The following is an 8598-nucleotide window of genomic DNA, read 5'->3' on the forward strand; positions in this document are numbered from 1 at the left end:
CCAAAAATTTGTTACAAACTTCTGCACCACTCCGATAGTTCTCAGCATCACGAAGACATAATTCAATTTGTTTTTCATCATAGCATACACTCATATCATAAACGCTTGCATGTTCGGCTCCATAACCCAACACCTCCAATTTAGATGACAAATGTTGGACCGATGATTTAAGATCTACAACATCGATCCAATCTTGACTAGCATACTGCATCCACATCTTTGAATGGTGGAACTGAAATCGAATAAAAAAACAATAAGCAACCTCCAACTTGTTTCCATGATATAATACTCACATTCCCATTTTACTTGTAGTCACAAAGTGAGTGTATTCAACTAAGTTAGTAATGTTTATATTTCCATATAATTATCGTCTTATATATGAATATCATCAAAACAAAAAGACATTCACTATAATTACTATTATTATTCAATCATATTGAATTTGACTAGAGTTCACGTTTTTATACCAGCAAAACTTTGTGGGCTCTGTCCTAAATACGTCATCGTATATTTACCACCAGATGAATTGATACAAGTTATATCATCATCACTGAATTGCAACGAAATACGTTTTGGTAGCCATGTTTTAAATAATTTATCATTGCTCACATCTTCCAAAGTTAATAAAATTAATTTACCAAATCGTGTAGAATAAGTTGACATATTTTTAATTATGTACACTTCATCAATTGGCAATGAGGATAAGGCCTTTTGCTCTAGTATTCCAACCTCCTGTACAATCAAATTATTAATTTTAATCAAATCTACTTTTGAAACGGACATGATGAAAATTTTTATGAAAATATAAACAATTTCCAACAGACAAATACACTCACCGTCTTCCTTCTATTACGAACTGAATAACACTCTACCAATTGGTAACTGCTGCAGATATATTCGTCTACTAATTTCATAGTGTGCCAGGCATTTCTTTTATATTAAACAGTGCGAGTCACCCACACCATGAAATCGTGAAAGGTTCACATTGATAGTTGCTACCCACTAGAGAAGCCTGACGTCACCTGACGAAGCCAAGCCCACCTCCCAACCGGATGCGATACGAAGAGGCAGTCGTCGTTGCGCTCTCGTAGAGGGTAGGCGTTAGGCAGGCAGTCCTCGGCCATCGATAGCGGGGCTAGAGCGATGTGTTACGTCACAACCTTCATCGCTTCGGGAGAGTTGAGGGCAGACCGATGAATACGCATTATTCAGCCACACGTCGTGGAGTGAACATCTTGCTCTCTTACCGTTGGACGGATGATGCTGTGACGTCACACCACTACTAACTTGGTGGGCTCACACCGATGGATCATTCATAACTTGAAGGATCTTCGAAGTATGCAGACGTATGTTTGTACATAGACAAGCACATGTTCATGTGACGTATGTAGAGGTCATTTCAATGGTAATGTGTTCCGAGACAGACTAAAATCTCAAGGTCAACCCCAAGGTTATGCGACTTTGAACATTGTTCGAAATAGCTGTGAAAATATGAAGTGTGAATGAAAGTCATTCAAAGTCAAATCTAAAACACTACCTCAAAGTCGCCTTATCCTTATTACCTTGTGACGTACGTTAAGGGTGTGACGTAGATCAAGGTCGAAGCCAACTCGATGCATCGAACACAGGCGCTGCCCCCCCCCCCCCCCCCCACCACCACCACCACACAACCAATTCCAACTCGATGTGTTGACAGAAGGCGATACAAGCAAACAGTGGTCGTTGAAACTTTACGGAGTGCAGACGTGTACGCTCTCTGTCACGATGGATACCGTCCAAACTGGTGAAGAAACCCTGTACCGTGCATTCACACACACACACACACACCAATCAAATGTAATTGCGTCACTATGTCACACACACACACACACCAAAAAATCTCATATGAAAAAAAATTCTGAACGATCCCTGCATCAGACCCTTCAAGGTCACATCGCCTTGATGTTACTAAACAACAACAAAAAAAAGCAATTAATACGTCATAGTGGTGGGGGGAGGCCCAGAACCGGCTGTAATCTGCTACTCACATAAATCATAAAAATGGAAAGGAAATTCTGTTCCTAGATGAATGATACTTTGTACAAATGAATCTGGAGGCATATATAAATTTCCATATTGTTTACCTTCTGTATCACTATATGACTTGGAATAACTATATACATTTGTTTCATTCAATGTGATACTAGCAGCCGCGCCGTGGCAAAATTTGTACATACTTTACATATGAATGTTTTTCTTAACATTTTCCCAAAAGATATCCACAAACAAAGGCTAAGCTGTTGCCTTCGGGAATGACTAGAGTTTCTACTCTCAAAGGTTTGAAGGGATTTTTTTGAACTTCCACAAGAATCTTCACTCTATTTATATCAGCAACTATAGTATTAGATAAAATCTCACTAGAATCTTCCAGACAGTTACTTCCTACTGACTGTGTGAAAGGCTGAAGAGTGAATGTATTTTTGAAAGCTCTGGTAATTTCAACAGGAGTTGGGTTTCTGGAATTTCCACAAGTATTTTCCTGTTGATCAAAATAATTTTCCACACAGTCCTGATGTATATTCTTCGTCAATATGTAAGAGTGTCCTTCACTTTGTAGGGTTTCTCAAAGTTGCAGACATGTCGAAATTGTTATCTGCCACCCCTCAATGAATCTCATTTGTCCAGTCGTGTGTTTCCTTTTTTTGATATTACAGTTAATTCGCTGAAAAATATTTTCATTTCTTTCAGAAAAGCAATTTGTTTTGATGTTCCGAAAAAAGTTTATTGAAATGTTTGACATTGTCAAATCGATTTGAATTCAAAATATCAAACACTCTATCCATTTTTGCAATGAATGTAGCCGTCCCTATTGCTGCTGATGGTAGCTGATTGAAACTGGCATAAGAATTTATCGCTGTAGCTACCGAATGACTGAAAACTTGACTAGCTAATTTAACCTTCATCCTTTGAAGGTTAGTTGAAAATGAATGAGAATCAGTATTAGCTATATTGGCTATATTGACTTTCCTTATCCAAGTTGCAAAGTTATCCATGATAACTTTTGTTCTTTGTAAATTCATCAAATTTCAAAAAGTCATCGAAAAAATGGTTTCTGTATCGAAAAAGTAAAATAATTTTTTCTCATCAACTAAGAAATATGGCTGCTCTACAGTCACTTTGACACTGGCAAGTGTATGGAAATTAAAACCTAAATCTGAAATGATACCCCTAACACTTAATCCTATTTTTTGATAATTGCCTAACAGCTTCAATCAGAATACTGTTTATATCCAGTATCGATGTGGATGAATTGGTAAAAAAGTATGCAACAGTAGGCTCCAAAGAAGGTTATTTGAATATACATTTGATACTTTGGTTTTGTAGAGATTTCAGTGGAAGTAATATTTTTCCTACAGATATATACTAGTCAAATAAAAAAATGTGGTTCCACAATTATTTTCCTTTGTGGATTTCCAGTGGAACTCCGATTGTTTTGTCATTTTATATCATTACTTGTGAGACATATACTATTCGTGAACTTTAATTTCATCAAATTAATTTCATAAAAAAAAGTCTGCATATATATGGTCTATAACAATTTATTTCATGATTATTTTTGTTATATGTTCATTCCCTGAATCTTACATGATGAATACCAGAAAAACATACATTTTATCGTCAATTGGAAATCGAAAAAAATTAATGCCATCACTCTGCAAATTACAGCAACCCACAGCTCGACACTTGTTCATTTTGAAACTAGACACGAATTTTTCACAAATACAAAATCACTACTTACAACCAATCACTCTGTAATAATATTTCATGCCTCAACTTGGCTCACATGGTAAACCTATCAGATTTAGTCGGTTGCGCTGTAGGTTGGCTGAGCATAAAATTCGAGGTGGGGAATCTTGACCCAAATATGGCGGAGAGTGAAGTTCGATGGTCTCGTGGACTGAGGTTCTTCGACAATCATTCTCGTTTTTTTCCGTTCAACTCAATGTTCACCGTCTAATTTCAAAATGTGTTCTGACACTTTTGATCCTGTCAATTGTCAATTTTTTATGTGATCTCGATGTTTATCCTCACGCAATCTTAATGGTCTAGAAGTTTCACTAATATAACTTTTATATCTCATAAATGCATTTTTTTTGTTCGTGTTGGGTTTTGTATGTGTGAGTATAGTTTTTAGTGAATTTTTTATTTTGTAAGAAGTTTTCACATCATATCTATTTCCAATTCGTCTAAACCTTTTAGATAGTCCTGGAATGTAAGGTATAACGTTAGTTGTGAAAGGTGTCTATGAATATTGAGTCGGTAATTGTTGGAGGTTGTCGAATTTGTCATGCTGTTTGTGAGGTTTTTTATACTGACTTTGATTTTTATTGCATTATTTATCGTTGAATTTATAATCGAATCTGGATGAGCGTTCTCTTTCAGAACAGATTTTATTATTGTTACCTCCTCATTGAAATTTTCAGTTGAATTGCATGCCGTTTTTGCTCTGTTATGAATACAGTTCATTACCTTTTTTAACACTCCCATGATGAGTCCATGTGTAGTGGAGAAATGTATCAGTATCTGTTTTCTTCCAATAAACATTTGTATCAAATTGATCTGACGACTTCTCCAACATTTCATCAAGTTAAGGGAGTTTACCATTTTATCAGGACAGGTGATAGGCGAATTATTAATCAGTTGGACACAGCGTTTACAAATAATAACATTTATTAGTAACACCAACAAAATGACAAACAGAAAAATAGTGTTACAGTAAATAGTAGAACAGAATGAATGAATGCCTCGACTCAAAAAATGTTTCTCAAGTCACTTTCGAAGTAATCGTCACTGACAATATGGTCAGGGTCATAAATATGTTCGAGAAGGGTCGACCACTTGGGCCTTAACCATGAGTACCTTCTCGAAACATCCCAAATATCCATATGTTTTTCGGCAATAGAAGGTCGTTTCAAGAGAAAAAAATGCTAAGTAAAAATTAAAATAAAATAATTAAAATCTGTTTTTTCGTTAACCAGCTGTCGCACCCCTACGAACGACAACCCTCAGAAATCGAAACTTTTGCGAGCTGAGGATTACCGAGGTCTCACCTTTTAATGTGTGATTACTAACACGGGTAATTTCCTATCTAAAAATAGAACTTGATAAATATCAAAAGATAAGACAACTTCCTCTAAAAATGTAGTGATGGCTTGAGCTGTGGAGTTTCTAATAGGTTTTATAATAACAAACTGCTCTTAGGAATTCATTATCCTCAGATCATCTTGGAAGAGGTCCCATAGCATCTTCACTAATGAATTGGAATGGAAAACCAACTTCTCTTTCTGCCACCAAGTTAGTAGTGGTGTGACGTCACAGCAGCAGCAACCGTTCAACGGTAAGAGAGCAAGATGTTCACTACACGACGTCTGGCTGAGTAATGCGTATTCATCGGTGTGACGTCAGGCATCTCTAGTGGGTAGCAGCAAGCAATGTGAACCTTTCACGGTTTCATGGTGGGGGTGACTCGCGCTGTTCAACATAAAAGAAATGCCTGGCACACTATGGAATCAGTAGACGAATATATCTGCAGCAGTAAGCAATTGGTAGAGTGTTATTCAGTTCGTAATAGAAGGAAGACGGTGAGTGTATTTTGCTGTTGGAAATTGTTTATATTTTCATACGTATTTTCATCATGTCCGTTTCAAAAGTAGACTTAAATAAAATCAATAATTTGATTGTACAGGAGGTTGGAATACTAGAGCAAAAGGCTTTATCATCATTACCAATTGATGAAGTATATATAATTAAGAATATGTCAACTTGTTCTACAAGGTTTGGAAAATCAATTTCATTAACTTTGGAAGATGTGAGCAATGATAAATTATTTAAAACATGGCTACCAAAACGTATTTCGTTGCAATTCAGTGATGACGATATAACTTGTATCAACTCATCGGGTGGTAAATATACGATGGTGTATTTATGTCTGAGCCCGCAAAGTTTTGCAGGTATGAAAACGCGATCTCTAGTCAAATTCAGTATGATTGAATAATAATAGTAATTATGTATAGTGAATTTCTTCTTGTTTTGATAATATTTATATATTAGATAATTTAGATTATAATTATATGGAAATATAAACATTATTAACTCAGTTGAATACACTCACTTTATAAGTACAAATAGAATGGGAATGTGAGTATTATATCATCGAAACAAGTTGGAGGTTGCTAATTGTTTTTCTTTATTTAATTTCAGTTCCACCATTCAAAGATGTGGATGCAGTATGCAAGTCAAGATTGGGTCGATGTTGTAGATCTCAAATCATCGGTTCAACATTTGTCGTCTAAATTGAAGGTGTTGGGTGATGGAGCTGAACTTGCAAGCAATTATGATATGAGTATATGCTATGATGAAAAACAAATCGAATTATGTCTTCGTGATGCTGAGAACTATCGGAGTGGTGCAGAAATTTGTAACAAATTTTTGGATAATGAATTGGAATTGTGGCAACTTTGTGAGGTTATGATTGAACTGAATCTAAGAAGATTCCTGTATAGCCTCCAACCATACTTGCCAGAATGGATTATTCATCACTTTGAATTGAATGATGAAAATCGAGAGGAAATTGAAGATGGTCGCGAAAATGATGATTATGAGAAAGAAGTTATTTTAGATAGTATGTATGTTCCTGTAAATCATAAATAATGTCAAATAAAAAACTTTGTATCATTTTCATGTTTTATTTATTTAAATCCCATTGTATATAATAGAAAATGATTACAAAATAATAAACATGATATATATGAATTAGGAAAAATTACAATACATGCTATGAGTCAGATACAAATGAAAATAAAAAAATCGTAAAACAGTACATGATAGAGTGGAAAAATGAAATAGTATCAATAATTTAAAGAGTGTCAATATCTGCTGTGAACTGAACCATCCGATGCATTGTATGTTAAAACTGTATCATGCAAAATTAATGTATTTACTTCAGTGTTGTCTAGAAACTTGGTCTTCCTTGTCTCAAACTCAATCTTCATATCAATAGTTGATGATTTTGTTGCATTCGGTTGATGGGAGCAATCGATGACGAATAGTGGATTCTCTCTAAATTGTCCAATGTCCATCAGAGGTTCACTCATATCTTTATCATAATAACTCCGCTGGAAACTCTCAAAAGCATAATAAGCAGGAGCATCAAGTTTTTTATCGAAATTCAAATTCCAACGCTCATATGGATAAACTTCAGAATTCAAGTATACTCGAGTACTATTGATATCAGCAGTTGTGAATTTTGTGATATCCTGTGTTATATCCTCAGATGTGGTAGTACTTTGGAATGCGATGTTGACAAAACGAGGAGTTTCCAGAGCGTTAGTTGTTTTGATGGCCCATATGTCTGAAGAAGTCCCACGTGATGATGGTAGTTCATAGAGGTCCCACATACGATAAGCCAACTTGATTTTGGCATTCAGACAGCTTTTGTTTATTCTACTCAAAAGTTTGAGTTTATGTTTTTCATCTGGTACAATGTGTCTTATTTTTCATTCGATTTTATTTATTTCCAAATCAGCATCAACCTCACCTATATATGAGTTTTTGAATGATCGGGCGATAATCAAAATCAATTCCTGTTTGGCATTCAATACACTTTTGTTGTAATCTTCAGCAAAACCCATCAAATATTTCAGTGGTAGTTTTCCACTAAAAACATGACTCTTTGTATCCAAGATATCTTGTTTCAATTGTGGAAGTCCCCAGCCAGATGTCAATAATGTGTTAGCATGTGATTGTCCAAATGATATCATGGTTTTCATTGTAGATGTTATCCCAGGTTTCCTAACAACAGCTACTCGTTCACCACCCATTTCGTAACAAATTTCATCAAAGAGAAATGCAATTGCATTATTCGAGAGATAGCATGTTTTCGCAACATCTTTCGGGGTGAATTTACCTTCTACGTAAATGAAGCTCTCGGCAATATCTAGTATAACATCTCGATTATTGATTGCAATTCTAATTTCATCCGAATTCCTGAATAGCGGTGATCCGTAGGGCTTATATGTGTGCGCATGTAAACTTATGAGAGAATGATCGAGCACTGGTTCACCGAATATATTCAACATTTCACTGTTTGTTTTGAGAACCATTGTTATTTTCTCACTTTCAATCCAATCGATTTAAAAAATCTAAGATCACTCACAGACAGAGCGTTATGTGCTAACTGTTTAGCATACACTTGTGGAATGAGCTTCTTTTTATGCACACTTTTCTTTTTATGCACACTTTTATTTTTGATAGTGCAGCTCGTTTTGGTTAGGGATTGTTCAATACGATTTTGTCTATTGTAAATGAAACCCATAACAATAGTTATTCGATTTTCTTCAATTCCAAAATAATGAAAATCTCTTCTTCACTTCCAAAATCGATAAGGTTATTTTTTTCATCCAAAATACGCACTGTAATGTTGTGAATCAATTGACGACCTTCTAGACTGACAGGCATATATATATATATATATATATATATATATATATATATATATATATATATATATATATATATATATATATATATATATATATAATACTGTGTGGTTCTTTAGTA

This window comes from Leptinotarsa decemlineata, unplaced genomic scaffold, assembly GCF_025532065.1.
Source record: "Leptinotarsa decemlineata unplaced genomic scaffold, Ldec_3_MD MMD2_tig00000035_RagTag_RagTag, whole genome shotgun sequence".
Taxonomy (NCBI): domain Eukaryota; kingdom Metazoa; phylum Arthropoda; class Insecta; order Coleoptera; family Chrysomelidae; genus Leptinotarsa; species Leptinotarsa decemlineata.